The sequence below is a fragment of the Artemia franciscana genome, chromosome 18 (assembly GCF_032884065.1).
Source record: "Artemia franciscana chromosome 18, ASM3288406v1, whole genome shotgun sequence".
In the NCBI taxonomy this organism is placed as follows: Eukaryota; Metazoa; Arthropoda; class Branchiopoda; order Anostraca; family Artemiidae; genus Artemia; species Artemia franciscana.
Genome location: NC_088880.1, coordinates 15,693,545 through 15,710,298, shown reverse-complemented (window position 1 = coordinate 15,710,298; position 16,754 = coordinate 15,693,545). Strand labels below are relative to the sequence as shown.

At 36.6% G+C, this 16,754-nt stretch overlaps 1 long non-coding RNA gene across 1 annotated transcript in view; it reads right to left on the bottom strand.

Annotated features, from left to right (window-relative positions):
* The window catches only part of LOC136038674 (uncharacterized), a 35,538-nt gene extending 20,307 nt beyond the window's left edge, over positions 1 to 15,231 (bottom strand). Inside the window, exon 1 of the long non-coding RNA XR_010620266.1 lies at positions 14,015 to 15,231. This is a non-coding gene — a long non-coding RNA (uncharacterized LOC136038674). The remainder of the gene's footprint in view (positions 1 to 14,014) is intronic.
* Positions 15,232 to 16,754: the final 1,523 nt, after the last annotated feature.

Here is a 16,754-nt window from a genome sequence, read left to right as displayed (position 1 = left end):
TTACATGTAAATGTAATAAATAAATCTGGACGACCATAGAGACGAACATACGCAATAGCATCAAAAGCATATTCATGCATATGACGGGGACTGCCAGCATATGACGAAGGTAAAATTGTTAATCTTCCAACGTTTGTGGTATTACCGTCATTTATAACTGCATCTCGCAAATGAATGTATTGTTAAGAGCGGAGCTTGGTCTGATTCAGGCGGATGTATATCAAACGTTCTGATTCAATTTTAGCATACATATCCACGAAAAATTGGTGAAACAATTCACGGCATTTTAAAATATAATTTTCTTCATCCTGCCGAATCATTAGTCTATAGGAATAATAATGCATTGCACTGCATTTCTTATTCATTTCTTTGTTAGTGGCTGGATTCATCAATTTAATATTAAAGTGATAGCCGTCGGCTCCATCCCAAAAAATGATAGGATATTGTAGGGCATCGTAGCATCGATGAGTCTCAGCAATTCTTAACAACTGAGCGTTTCGCTTATGAAGAATAATATCTCGAGGTAAAAACTGATCACCGACGATTGCCACTTCGTCGATAGTCGGAGCATTGTATCTACGCACATGTTGGCCAGGAGGCGTTTTGTCAGCGGAAATAACAATTTTATGAGTATCAGTAGGCATCAAATCGATGGCTGTTTTGAACAGACGCACTAAATTATTATTTTCGTGGAAAAGATGTTGCAATTGGGAAACGATTGTCCTTTCAACGTTGGGAGAAATTTCGCAACGTGCATTCAATTCAGAATTTCTATCACTGATGAAGTACAATTGTAAAAATTTATGATTCTCGCCTGAGAATGGTAGAAGGGACCCTGCTTTATGATAAATTTGCCCTTTTACTTTGAAAGTAGACATAAATTGATCTGGATTTTCGATTTGGGCTCCAAACGACGTCATTTGGAAACATGAGTTGTATTGTCTGATTTTTGACAAAAAACGCTTAGATTCTGACGTAGTTCCAGTAAGGAAAGTCTTCAATGGCTCTGGTGGTGCAGCCAATAGAGGAAGTTTAACTTTTCCTGAGGCGCAACACATTCCCATTGTTTCACCATTGAATTTCAAGGCTTTGCAATAGGGACAAATTTTAGACATTGTCCCGATTTGAACACATCTACTCAAGCTATAATCATCGACTGGGTTGTACCTGAATGCCAGGCGATAACTTTCAGGTTGCTCTGATTCCTCGGCACGCTTTCTTTTCTTACTTTCTCTATCAGCAGCAAGCCTGATTTCTTGCTGTTCTTGTGATTCCTCGGCACGCTTTCTTTTCTTACTTTCTCTATCAGCAGCAAGCCTGATTTCTTGCTGTTCTTGTAATTCCTCGGCACGCCTTCTTTTTTCACATTCTCTTTTAGCAGCAAGTCTGCTTCCGCGTTGCTCTGGTAGTTCCTCGGCATGCTTTCTGTTCTTTCTTTCTCTATCAGCCTCAAGCCTGTTTCCCTGCTGGTCTTTTGATTCCTCGGCACGCCTTCTTTTTTCACTTTCTCTTTTAGCAGCAAGTCTGCTTTCGCGTTGCTCTGGTAGTTCCTCGGCACGCTTTCTTTTCTGACTTTCTCTATCAGCAGCAAGTTTTTTGGCATAGACTCTTTGAGCATCTTCATCAGTCATTGTAAACTTAAACATTAATAGATTTCTACGCGAACATATGTCTTATATAACTTGAATGACGTCACCTTCAAAGCAAAAATGACGGCAACTAATTTCATGACGTCAGCCGAAACATGACGTCACCTGATCCACAGATCCACAGACAGACAGACAACTTATTTTTATATATATAGATATATATATATATATATATATATATATATATATATATATATATATATATATATATATATATATATATATATATATATATATATATATATATATATATATATAATTATTTTTATATATATATATATATATATATATATATATATATCTTCTATCTATCTATATATATAAAAATAAGTTGTCTGAGTGTGCGTGTCTGTCGAGTGACGTCATGTTTATGTGTCGACTGACGTCATGTTTTCGACTGACGAAATTACAGACCAGGACATCGGGACACAAATGACGACCGGGACACTGGCACATAGGGAATATAAATGACGACCGGGACACTCAAAGAGAAAACGACCAGGACACAAGGAATGTTCGATTAGCAATCACCATCAACAAAGCACCGAGACACAAATGACGACCGGGACACAGGGAGTACAAATGACGACCAGGACACAAGTAAAAAAAACTAAAAAAAACTAAAAAAAGGTAAAAACTACAAAAAAACTAAAAAGAAAAAAAAACTAAAACTAATAAAAAACTAAAAAAGCTAAAAAACTAAAAAAACTAAAAAAGAAAAAAAAAAGGAAAAAATGAAAAATAAAAGAGAAAAACAAAATTAAAAAAAATCAAAATAAAAAAACTAAAAAGAAAAAAAGGGGAAAAATACAAAAATTTATTTCATCACATACCATTTCAAAAATGAATGTATATACAGACCGGGACACCAGGATACAAATGACGACCGGGACACAGGGAATATAAATGACGGCCGGGACACAGGGACACAACTACAACGGGGACGCCGGGGGGGCACAGGGGGATATATAAATGACGACGGGGACACATGGAATGTTTGATTAGCAATCACCATCAACAAAGCTCAAGGGCAATCATTAGAATCATGAGGTATAACTAAAAAAACTAAAAAAGGTAAAAAACTAAAAACTAAAAAAAAGACCAATTCAAAAACGAATGTATATACAGACCGGGACACCGGGACACAAATGACGACCGGGACACCGGGACACAAATGACGACCGGGACACAGGGAATATAAATGACGGCCGGGACACAGGGACACAACTACAACGGGGACGCCAGGGGGCACAGGGGGATATATAAATGACGACGGCGACACAGGGAATGGTCGATTAGCAATCTTCATCAACAAAGCTAAAGGACAATCATTAGAATCATGAGGTAAAGATCTGAATACGGATTGTTTTCCCATGGACCATTATATGTTGCATGTTCAAGAGTCGGTAAACCTGACAATCTATTTATATGCACAGACAATGGGACAGCAAAGAATGTTGTATATTCGCAAGTTTTACGTAGTTAAAAACATATATATATATATATATATATATATATATATATATATATATATATATATATATATATATATATATATATACATATATATATATATATATATATATATATATAAATAAGTTGTTTGTCTGTCTGTCGACTGACGTCATGTTTGTGTGTCGACTGACGTCATGTTTGTTGACTGACGTCATTATAAGGATTGAGCTGTATGTCGTCATGAAGTTGTTTGTCGTCTGACGTCTTGTTTGTCGACTAACGAAACTACAGACCGGGACACTGGGACACAAATGACGTGTTATGTCTGTTATAACGTAATAGAGGCAACAATCTTGACAGGGCCTTTTGAGGGTGAGGCTTTTCTTATACCACGCATTCTCATGATTCCAATGGATCTGCCTTTTCAACCTAAAAGATTGCAATTCCCTATTTGATTAGCATATTTAGTTTTCAAAGTCAGAAAAGAAAGCGTGCTGAGAAATCAAAAGAACAGCAAGGAAACAGGCTTGCGGCTAAAGAACGCAAAACCGCGCAGTTAGATGAAGATCCACCTGGACAGCGAGAGTCAAAACATATCAAAACTGAAAATGATAGCGATGATGATTGGGTTTGGGATTTTGACTTGGATAAGGTCATCAATGCCTACCAGATTTTAGTTAAAAAAACAAAGGTTCGGCGATATGTATTTCATAGTGAAGCTGAAAAATAAAGAAGAAAAAGAAAACTGAAAAAAGAAAAAATGTAAAAAACTAAAAAATACTAAAAAGAAAAAACACTCAAAGAGAAATTACAGACCGGGACACAAATGACGACCGGGACAGAGGGAATATAAATAACGACCGGGACACTCAAGGAGAAATTACAGACTGGGATACCGGGACACAATTGACGACCGGGACACAGGAAATATAAATGACGACCAGGACACAGGTATTTAAGAATATCGTTCGAAGACAAATTTTTAATTGTGAGAAGACCGTTGAAAGAGAAATTTCTGATTGTAAAATGACTGAAGAACCTACAATGGCAACACCCGAGGAAGCTGCTCAAAACGAATGTATTCACGCCGAAGTAGCTGAGTTGGTATAGCGTTATGTTTCAGGTTCTAGGTCCGAGAGGCTCCAGGTTTGAACCTTGGCTTTAGCATTAATACAAAAGAAGAAAAAAACTAAAAAAGGTAAAAACTACAAAAAAACTAAAAAGAAAATATATATATATATATATATTTATATATATCATCTTTTCCACAAAAATAATAATTTTGTGCTTTTGCTTAAAAACAGCAATCAAATTTATGCCTCCTGATACGCAACTATCAACAAAGTGGCAATCGTTGTGGTCGGTGATCAGTTCTTACCTCAAGATAATATTCTTTATAGGCGAAACAATCAGTTGACAAGAATTGCTTAAACTCATCGATGCTACGATGCCCTACAATATCCTGACGAATATAAATGACGCCCGGGACACTCAAATAGAAATCACAGACTGGGACACCGGGACAAAAATGACGACGGGGACACAGGGAATATAAATGACGACCCGGACACAGGGACACAACTACAACGGGGACGCCGGGGGGCACAGGGGGATATATAAATGACGACGGCAACAAAGGAAATGGTCGATTAGCAATCACCATCAACAAAGCTCAAGGGCAATCAGTAGAATCATGAGGTATAGATCTGAATACGGATTGTTTTCCCATATATTCACAGGTGGGACATAGGGACACAACTACAATGGCGCGTAACTAATATGGCGCGTAACGACTTACGCGCGCGGGGGGGCTTGTGGGGGCGCGAAGCGCCCCCACCAAATAGGTGTTAGGGTGGCGCGAAGCACCACCACAACAGCTAGTATATATATATACTACCCACCGTAGTATATATATATATATATAACCCAACCCACCGTTAATTAGCATGAGAGGGTTGAGTCTAGTTCAGCGTTGTCGAGTGATAGCCATGAGAGGAAAATTTTCAAGTAATTTAACCCGTAGTCAACCTGCGTGTGTTCCCCAGCGAGAACCTCCAACAGGTACGACTCTAGTTTGGCATTTGTGAAGTGACACACATGCAGGGAAAGGTGTAGCATAAATGGCAGACAGTAACAACGGCAATCAAAGGGATAACATTAACCCTTGACTATCTGTCTCGGCTTTTTTCTACAATTGGCCATGACTTCTACTTTTACCTTTTTTAGTTTTTTTATTTTTATTTTTTTTTTAGTTTTCTTTTTCTCCTTTATTTTTCAGTTTTTTTCCTTTTTTTAGTTTTTTTTCTTTTTCAGTTTTTATTTTTTTATTTTTTTTTGTTTTTTGGTGTTTTTACCCTTTTCTAGTTTTTCTTTTTTTTCTTTTTTAGTTTTTAGTTTTTTACTTTTTTCAGTTTTTTTTAGTTTTTTAGCTTTTTTAGTTTTTTTAGTAGTTTTTACCTGTTTTTTAGTTTTTTTTATTTTTTAGTCTTTTCTTCTTTTGTATTAATGCTAAAGCCAAGGTTCGAACCTGGAACCTCTCGGACCTAGAACCTGGAACATAACGCTTTACCAACTCAGCTACTTCGGCTTGAATACATTTACCTTTTTTAGTTTTTTTTTTATTTTTTTTTTAGTTTTCTTTTTCTCCTTTTTTTTTGTCAGTTTTTTTCCTTTTTTTAGTTTTTATTTCTTTTTCAATTTTTAGTTTTTTTAGTTTTTTGTTAGTTTTTAGTTTTTTTTTCTTTTTAGTTTTTTGTAGTTTTTACGTTTTTTTAGTTTTTCTTAGTTTTTTTTAGTCTTTAACCCTTTTTTTATTTTTTTTTAGTTTTTTAGCTTTTTTAGATTTTTTAGTATTTTCTTTTTAGTTTTTTTTGTAGTTTTTATCTTTGTTAGTTTTTTTTCTTCTTTTGTATTAATGCTAAGGCCAAGGTTCAAACCTGGAACCTCTCGGACCTAGAACCTGGAACATAACGCTTTACCAACTGAGCTACTGTGTTTGTATTTGTATCGGATTAACGACGCTTCTTGACTACTAAGGTCCCTGCGTCGGCCCTGTAGTGCGTTCCTACAGCATGGTTCGATCTCTGGGTCCCGTATTACCACGCTAAGGTCAAACCCACTGCGCCAACACAGGTAGTTATATAACTGAGCTACTTCGGCTTGAATACATTCGTTTTTGAATTGGTATGTGATGAAATAATTCAGACGTCATATGCAGACAGTGACGTCACTCAACAAACAGACACACAGACAACATATTTATATATATATACTAGCTGTTGGGGTGGCGCCACCCCAACACCTAGTTGGTGGGGGCGCTTCGCGCCCCCCCAAGCCCCCCCGCGCGCGTAAGTCGTTACGCGCCATAATAGTTACGTGCCATTGTAGTTGTGTCCCTATGTCCCACCTGTGAATATAGATATATATATATATATATATATATATATATATATATATATATATATATATATATATATATATATATATATATATATATATATATATATATATATATATATGTATATATATATATATATATATATATATATATATATATATATATATATAAAAATAAGTTGTCTGTCTGTGGATGTGTGGATGGATGTGTGGATGGATGTGTCAGGTGACGTCATGTTTCGGCTGACGTCATGAAATTAGTTGCCGTCATTTTTGCTTTGAAGGTGACGTCATTCAAGTTATATAAGACATATGTTCGCCGTCATGTTTCGGCTGACGTCATGAAATTAGCTGCCATCATTTTTGCTTTGAAGGCATCATTTTTGCTTTGAAGGCGTGACGTCATTCAAGTTATATAAGACGGATGTTCGTGTAGAATTCTATTAATGCTTAAGTTTATAATGACTGATGAAGATGCTCAAAGAGTCTATGCCAGAAAACTTGCTGGTGATAGAGAAAGTCAGAAAAGAAAGCGTGCCGAGGAACTACCAGAGCAACGCGAAAGCAGACTTGCTGCTAAAAGAGAAAGTGAAAAAAGAAAGCATGCCGAGGAACTACCAGAGCAACGCAGAAGCAGACTTGCTGCTAAAAGAGAATGTGAAAAAAGAAAGCATGCCGAGGAACTACCAGAGCAACGCAGAAGCAGACTTGCTGCTAAAAGAGAATGTGAAAAAAGAAAGCATGCCGAGGAACTACCAGAGCAACGCGAAAGCAGACTTGCTGCTAAAAGAGAAAGTGAAAAAAGAAAGCATGCCGAGGAACTACCAGAGCAACGCAGAAGCAGACTTGCTGCTAAAAGAGAATGTGAAAAAAGAAAGCATGCCGAGGAACTACCAGAGCAACGCAGAAGCAGACTTGCTGCTAAAAGAGAATGTGAAAAAAGAAAGCATGCCGAGGAACTACCAGAGCAACGCGAAAGCAGACTTGCTGCTAAAAGAGAAAGTGAAAAAAGAAAGCATGCCGAGGAACTACCAGAGCAACGCAGAAGCAGACTTGCTGCTAAAACAGAATGTGAAAAAAGAAGGTGGGCCGAGGAATTACAAGAACAGCAAGAAATCAGGCTTGCTGCTGATAGAGAAAGTAAGAAAAGAAAGCGTGCCGAGGAATCAAAAGACCAGCAGGAAATCAGGCTTGCTGCTGATAGAGAAAGTAAGAAAAGAAAGCGTGCCGAGGAATCAGAGCAATCTGAAAGTTATCGCCTGGCATTCAGGTACAACCCAGTCGATGATTATAGCTTGAGTAGCTGTGTTCAAATCGGGACAATGTCCAAAATTTGTCCCTATTGCAAGGCCTTGAAATTCAATGGTGAAACAATGGGAATGTGTTGCGCCTCAGGAAAAGTTAAACTTCCTCTATTGGCTGCACCACCAGAGCCATTGAAGACTTTCCTTACTGGAACTACGTCAGAATCTAAGCGTTTTTTGTCAAAAATCAGACAATACAACTCATGTTTCCAAATGACGTCGTTTGGAGCCCAAATCGAAAATCCAGATCAATTTATGTCTACTTTTAAAGTAAAAGGGCAAATTTATCATAAAGCAGGGTCCCTTCTACCATTATTAGGCGAGAATCATAAATTTTTACAATTGTACTTCATCAGTGATAGAAATTCTGAATTGAATGCACGTTGCGAAATTTCTCCCAACGTTGAAAGGACAATCGTTTCCCAATTGCAACATCTTTTCCACGAAAATAATAATTTAGTGCGTCTGTTCAAAACAGCCATCGATTTGATGCCTACTGATACTCATAAAATTGTTATTTCCGCTGACAAAACGCCTCCTGGCCAACATGTGCGTAGATACAATGCTCCGACTATCGACGAAGTGGCAATCGTTATGGTCGGTGATCAGTTTTTACCTCGAGATATTATTCTACATAAGCGAAACGCCCAGTTGTTAAGAATTGCTGAAACTCATCGATGCTACGATGCCCTACAATATCCTATCATTTTTTGGGATGGAGCCGACGGCTATCACTTTAATATTAAATTGATGAATCCAGCCACTAACAAAGAAATGAATAAGAAATGCAGTGCAATGCATTATTATTCCTATAGACTAATGATTCGGCAGGATGAAGAAAATTATATTTTAAAATGCCGTGAATTGTTTCACCAATTTGTCGTGGATATGTATGCAAAAATTGAATCAGAACGTTTGCTATATATCCGCCTGAATCAGACCAAGCTCCGCTCTGAACAATACATTCATTTGCGAGATGCAGTTATAAATGACGGTAATACCACAAACGTTGGAAGATTAACAATTTTACCTTCGTCATATGCTGGCAGTCCACGTCATATGCATGAATATGCTCAAGATGCTATTGCGTATGTTCGTCTCTATGGTCGTCCAGATTTATTTATTACATTTACATGTAATCAATCTTGGGACGAGATACTGCAGCTTTTACTTCAAGGACAATCGGCGGTTCATAGGCATGACATTACGGCACGTGTCTTCCGGCAAAAGTTGAAATCACTGATAAACTACCTTGTAAAACATGAAGTGTTTGGGTCAGTGCGATGCTGGATGTACTCAGTGGAATGGCAAAAACGAGGTTTGCCACACGCACATATACTAATCTGGCTACATAAAAAAATTACTTCAAACGAAATTGATGATGTGATTTCCGCTGAAATACCTGATAAAAATGTCGATAAGGGGTTACATGATATTATTGTAAAAAATATGATACATGGACCTTGCGGTGCACTGAACGAAAATTCACCATGCATGGCCAAAGGAAGGTGCACAAAGCAATATCCTCGACTTTTAGTACCCACAACAATTACTGGCAATGATGGTTACCCACAATATAGAAGAAGATCTACTGAAGATGGCGGTAAAACAGCAATAATAAAGAAGCGTAACGGTACCACCATCGAAGTAGATAACCAGTGGGTTGTTCCATATTCCCCTTTATTATCCAAAACATTTAATGCACATATAAACGTTGAATACTGTAACTCCGTAAAGGCAATAAAATATATATGTAAATACGTCAACAAAGGCAGTGACATGGCAGTTTTTGGCTTGCAGTCCGAAATCAAAGATTTCGATGAAATCGTAGAATATCAGGCTGGAAGATACATAAGCAGTAATGAAGCTGTTTGGCGAATTCTTTCATTTCCGATACATGAACGTAGTCCAGCTGTTGTTCACTTAGCGGTACATTTACAGAATGGTCAACGTGTTTATTTCACGGAAACCAACGTGCAACAAAGAGTCCTGAATCCACCGGATACAACATTAACAGCTTTTTTTTCGCTTTGCAAAAATGATTCTTTTGCGAAAAAACTGCTGTATACTGAAGTGCCTTCGTATTACACGTGGAATACTAAAAATAAAGTATTTGAACGTCGAAAACAGGGTAAGTCAGTCGACGGCCAACCTACCATCTTCAAAGATACCACGATAGGAAGACTCTACACCGTTCACCCCAATCAACATGAATGCTTCTTTCTACGCCTGCTTTTGGTGAATGTACCCGGTCCGACATCCTTTGAGTATTTGAGGACTGTAAATGGTACTATACATGACACTTACCGTAGTGCATGCCAAGCTCTGAATTTATTGGAGAATGACCAACACTGGGATAACTGCATCAATGACGCGTGCGAAACGTCAACCCCAAGTCAAATTCGTGCATTGTTTGGCATCATTTTAACAACTTGCTCTCCATCAGCTCCTACAGAGTTATGGGAAAAATATAAGTCAAAAATGTCCGAAGATATACTTCATCGAAAACAGTTAGAGACGTCAGACATGACTTTTGATTTTACACCAGAAATTTATAACTACACTTTAGTTGTTATAGAAGATATTTGCATAAGTATGGCAAACAAACCTCTTCAGGGTTTGGGAATGCCTTCACCTAACCGTATCGCTGCTGTTTCGACATGTGTAGAATTGGATCGTGAACAAAGTTACAGTACGAGTGATCTATTGTCGTATGTACAAAATAACATTTCCAAGTTAACGTCGGAACAAAAAGACATTTATGATACGATAATGCATTGTGTCGATAACAACGTTGGAGAAATTTTCTTTTTGGATGCGCCAGGAGGTACTGGTAAAACGTTTGTGATAAAACTGATTCTGGCATCAATTCGATCTAAAAATGATATAGCGTTGGCAATTGCGTCGTCCGGAATAGCCGCAACATTGCTGCCTGGTGGAAGAACTGCTCATTCCGCTTTGAAATTGCCTCTGAACTTGCATTCTACAGAAACTCCCACGTGCAATATTTCCAAATCATCTGGGATGGGTAAAGTATTGCAGCAATGCAAACTTATTATTTGGGATGAGTGCACAATGGCACACAAAAAATCGCTCGAGGCTCTGGATCAATGCTTGAAAGATTTAAGAGGGAATTCGAAACCCTTTGGCAGCACATTAATATTGCTTGCAGGAGATTTCAGGCAAACATTACCTATAATACCTAGATCAACTCCTGCAGACGAAATGAATGCTTGCCTGAAAAATTCTAATTTATGGGCACACGTAAAAACATTAAAATTAACTACAAATATGCGTGTCCGATTGCAAAACGATGACTCTGGTCAAACATTTTCAGATCAATTGCTAGCAATGGGAAACGGAAAGCTCCCAGTAGACTCAATTTCAGGACGTATACAACTACCTGCTGATTTCTGTAATTTAGTGACGTCCAAAAATGAATTGATTGAAAATATATTTCCGAATATTCTAAAAAATTATAAAAATAATAAATGGCTAAGTGAAAGAGCGATTCTCGCACCCAAGAATATAGACGTCCACGAAATCAACAATATTGTTTTGACCAAGATTCAAGACCAGGCAGTCCTTTACAAGTCAGTCGACACAGTTTTGGAACCAAATGAAGCGGTTAATTATCCATCTGAATTTTTAAATTCCATAGATCTTTCAGGGTTTCCACCACACGTGCTACAACTAAAAATAGGCGTACCAATAATATTGTTACGTAACATAAACCCACCAAAGCTTTGCAATGGCACTCGACTTGCCGTAAAAAAAACAATGGAAAACCTAATAGAGGCCACAATCCTGACAGGGCCTTTTGAGGGTGAGGCTGTTCTTATTCCTCGCATTCCCATGATTCCAACAGATCTGCCTTTTCAATTTAAAAGATTGCAATTCCCAATTCGATTAGCATTTGCAATCACCATTAACAAAGCTCAAGGTCAATCATTAGAAAAATGTGGTATTGATCTTAATACTGATTGTTTTTCCCATGGACAATTGTACGTTGCATGTTCGAGGGTCGGTAAACCTGACAATCTATTTATATGCAGCGAGAATTGGACAGCGAAGAATGTTGTATATTCTCAAGTTTTACGAAGTTAGTTGTATTTCGGAACAGACTGTTGTATATTCACAAGTTTTACGTAGTTAATTTGTATTGTATCTATCTATCTATCTATCTATATAAAAACGAGTTGTGTGTATGCATGTTTGTTTGTTTGTAAAAAGAACGTTTGCATATGACGTCATTATTAGTACATACGGCTTTGTATATGGACAGACAATGGGAAAGCCAAGAATGTTGTATATTCGCAATTTTTACGTAGTTTGAAACACATATATAAATCTATCTATATTCACAGGTGGGACACAGGGACACAACTACAATGGCGCGTAACTAATATGGCGCGTAACTAATATGGCGCGTAACGACTTACGCGCGCGGGGGGGCTTGGGGGGGGCGCGAAGCGCCCCCACCAACTAGGTGTTGGGGTGGCGCGAAGCGCCACCCCAACAGCTAGTATATATATATATATATATATATATATATATATATATATATATATATATGGTTTTAACTACGTAAAACTTGCGAATATACAACATTCTTTGCTGTCCCATTGTCTTTGCATATAAATAGATTGTCAGGTTTACCGACTCTTGAACATGCAACATATAATGGTCCATGGGAAAACAATCTGTATTCAGATCTATACCTCATGATTCTAATGATTGCCCTTGAGCTTTGTTGATGGTGATTGCTAATCGACCATTCCCTGTCCCGGTGTCCCGGTCGTCATTTATATCCCCCTGTTTCCCCCGGTGTCCCCGTTGTAGTTGTGTCCCTGTGTCCCGGTCGTCATTTATATTCCCTGTGTCCCGGTCGTCATTTGTATCCCGGTGTCCCGGTCTGTAGGTATACATTCGTTTTTTAGTTTTGTTTTTCTCCTTTATTTTTTTCCTTTTTTTTATCTTTTTTAGTTTATTTAGATTTTTAGATTTTTTAGTTTTTTTATTAGTTTTTAGTTTTTTTTTCTTTTTTTTTTGTAGTTTTTACCTTCTTTTTAGTTTTGTTAGTTTTTTTTTATTTATGTCCTGGTTTTTTATTGGTTTTTACCTTTATTTTAGCTTATTTTTCAGTTTTTTCCTTTTTTTTAGTTTTTTTTTAGTTTTTAGTTTTTTTAGTTTTTTACCTTTTTTTAGTTTTTTTAGTTTTTTTTGTTTTTTAGCTTTTTTATTTTTTTTATTAATTTTTAGTTTTTTTATACTTTTTGCCTTTTTTTAGTTTTTTTAGTTTTTTAGCTTTTTTATTAGTTTTTAGTTTTTTTTGTAGTTTTTGCCTTTTTTTAGTTTTTTTCTTTTTAGTTTTTATGTAGTTTTTACCTTCTTTTTAGTTTTGTTAGTTTTTTTTTTTTACTTATGTCCTGGTCGTCATTTATACTCCCTGTGTCCCGGTGCTTTGTTGATTGCTAATCGAACATTCCTTTTGTCCTGGTCGCTTTCTCTTTGAGTGTCGTCATTTATTTTTTTCTTTTTTAGTTCTTTTAGTTTTTACCTTTTTTAGTTTTTTTAGATTTTTAGATGAAAATTTTTTTTAGTTTTTTCCTTTTTTTCTTTTTAGTTTTTTATTGGTTTTTACCTTTATTTTAGCTTATTTTTCAGTTTTTTCCTTTTTTTATTTTTTTTTATTTTTTATTTTTTTTAGTTTTTTACCTTCTTTTAGTTTTTTTAGTTTTTTTAGTTTTTTAGCTTTTTTACTTTTTTTATTAGTTTTTAGTTTTTTTTGTAGTTTTTGCCTTTTTTTAGTTTTTTCAGTTTTTTTTAGTTTTTTATTGGTTTTTACCTTTATTTTAGCTTATTTTTCAGTTTTTTCCTTTTTTTAGTTTTTTTTAGTTTTTAGTTTTTTTAGTTTTTTACCTTTTTTTAGTTTTTTTAGTTTTTTTAGTTTTTTAGCTTTTTTATTTTTTTTTATTAGTTTTTAGTTTTTTTTGTAGTTTTTGCCTTTTTTTAGTTTTTTTAGTTTTTTAGCTTTTTTATTAGTTTTTAGTTTTTTTTTGTAGTTTTTGCCTTTTTTTAGTTTTTTTAGTTTTTTAGCTTTTTTATTTTTTTTTATTAGTTTTTAGTTTTTTTTGTAGTTTTTGCCTTTTTTTAGTTTTTTCAGTTTTCAGTTTTGTCACCTGATCCAGTTTTTTCAGGTGACGTCACCTGATCCACAGATCCACACACAGACAACTTATTTTTATATATATAGATATATACTAGCTGTTGGGGTGGCGCTTCGCGCCACCCCAACATCTAGTTGGTGGGGCGCTTCGCGCCCCCCAAGCCCCCCCGCGCGCGTAAGTCGTTACGCGCCATATTAGTTACGCGCCATTGTAGTTGTGTCCCTGTGTCCCATCTATGAATAGAGATAGATATAAATATATGTTTTTAACTACGTAAAACATGCGAATATACAACATTCTTCGCTGTCCCATTGTCTGTGCATATAAATAGATTGTCAGGTTTACTGACTCTTGAACATGCAACATATAATTGTCCATGGGAAAAACAATCCGTATTCAGATCTATACCTCATTATTCTAATGATGTGTCCCTGTGTCCTGGTCGTCATTTATATTCCCTCTGTCCCGGTCGTCATTTGTGTCCTGGTGTCCCAGTTTGTAATTTCTCTTTGAGTGTCCCGGTCGTCATTTATATTCCCTGTGTCCCGGTCGTCATTTGTGTCCCGGTGTCCCCGTCTGTAATTTCTATTCGAACAATCCCTGTGTCCCGGTCGTCATATATATATCCTGCCTGTGCCCCCGGCGTCCCCGTTGTAGTTGTGTCCCTGTGTCCCGGTCGTCATTTATATTCCCTGTGTCCCGGTCGTGATTTGTGTCTGGGTGTCCCAGTGTGTAATTTCTCTTTGAGGTTCCCGGTCATCACTTATATTCCCTCTGTCTCGGTCGTCATTTGTGTCCCGGTCTGTAATTTCTCTTTGAGTGTTTTTTCTTTTTAGTTTTTTTTTTAGTTTTTTACCTTTTTTCTTTTTTCAGTTTTCTTTTTCTTCTTTATTTTTCAGCGTCACTATGAAGTACATATCGACGAACCTTTATTTTTTAACTTAAATCTGGTAGGCATTGATGACCTTATCCAAGTCAAAATCCCAAACCCAATAGGTTCTTCAGTCATTTTACAATTAAACATTTTTCCGTGAACAAATGTCTTAAATACCGTTAATGACGTCACCGTCAAAGCAAAAATGACGACAACTAATTTTATGACGTCAGCCGACACAGAAACATGACGTCACCTGATCCACAGACAGACAGACAGACAACTTATTTTTATATATATATATGGATATACTAGCTGTTGAATGGCGCTTCGCGCCACCCCAACACCTAGTTGGTGGGGCACTTCGCGACCCCCTAAGCCCCCCCGCGCGCGTAAGTCGTTACGCGCCATATTAGTTACGCGCCATTGTAGTTGTGTCCCTGTGTCCCACCTGTGAATATAGATAGATTTATATATGTGTTTCAAACTACGTAAAAATTGCGAATATACAACATTTTTGGCTTTCCCACTACTGGGAGCTTTCCGTTTCCAATTGCCAGCAATTGATCTGAAAATGTTTGACCAGAGTCATCGTTTTGCAATCGGACACGCATATTTGTAGTTAATTTTAATATTTTTACGTGTGCCCATAAATTAGAATTTTTCAGGCAATCATTCATTTTGTCTGCAGGAGTTAAACTACGTAAAAATTGCGAATATACAACATTCTTGGCTTTCCCATTGTCTGTGCATATACAAAGCCGTATGTACTAATAATGACGTCATATACAAACGCTCTTTTTACAAACAAACAAACATGCATACACACAACTCGTTTTTATATAGATAGATAGATAGATAGATACAATACAAATTAACTGCGTAAAACTTGCGAATATACAACATTCTTCGCTGTCCAATTGTCGCTGCATATAAATAGATTGTCAGGTTTACCGACCCTCGAACATGCAACGTACAATTGTCCATGGGAAAAACAATCAGTATTAAGATCTATAACACATTTTTCTAATGATTGACCTTGAGCTTTTTAATTGTGATTGCAAATGCTAATCGAATTGGGAATTGCAATCTTTTAAATTGAAAAGGCAGATCCGTTGGAATCATGGGAATGCGAGGAATAAGAACAGCCTCACCCTCAAAAGGCCCTGTCAAGATTGTGGCCTCTATTAGGTTTCCATTGTTTTTTTATGGCAAGTCGCGTGCCATTGCAAAGCTTTGGTGCGTTGATATTTCTTAAAAGTATTATTGGTACGCTTATTTTTAGTTGTAGCACGTGTGGTGGAAACCCTGAAAGATCTATGGAATTTAAAAATTCAGATGTATAATTAACCGCTTCATTTGGTTCCAAAACTGTGTCGACGGACTTGTAAAGGACTGCCTGGTCTCGAATCTTGGTCAAAACAATATTGTTGATTTCGTGGACGTCTATATTTTTGGGTGCGAGAATCGCTCTTTCACTTAGCCATTTATTATTTTTATAATTTTTTAGAACATTCGGAAATACTTTTTCAATAAATTCAGTTTTGGACGTCACTAAATTACAGAAATCAGCAGGTAGTTGTATACGTCCTGAAATTGAGTCTATCGTATCATAAATGTCTTTTTGTTCCGACGTTAACTTGGAAATATTATTTTGTACATACGACAATAGATCACTCGTACTGTAACTTTGTTCACGATCCAATTCTACACATGTCGAAACAGCAGCGATACGGTTAGGTGAAGGCATTCCCAAATCCTGAAGAGGTTTGTTTGCCATACGTACGCAAAAATCTTCTATAATAACTAAAGTGTAGTTATAAATTTCTGATGTAAAATCAAAAGTCATATCTGACGTCTCTAACTGTTTTCGATGGAGTGTATCTTCGGATATTTTTGACTTATA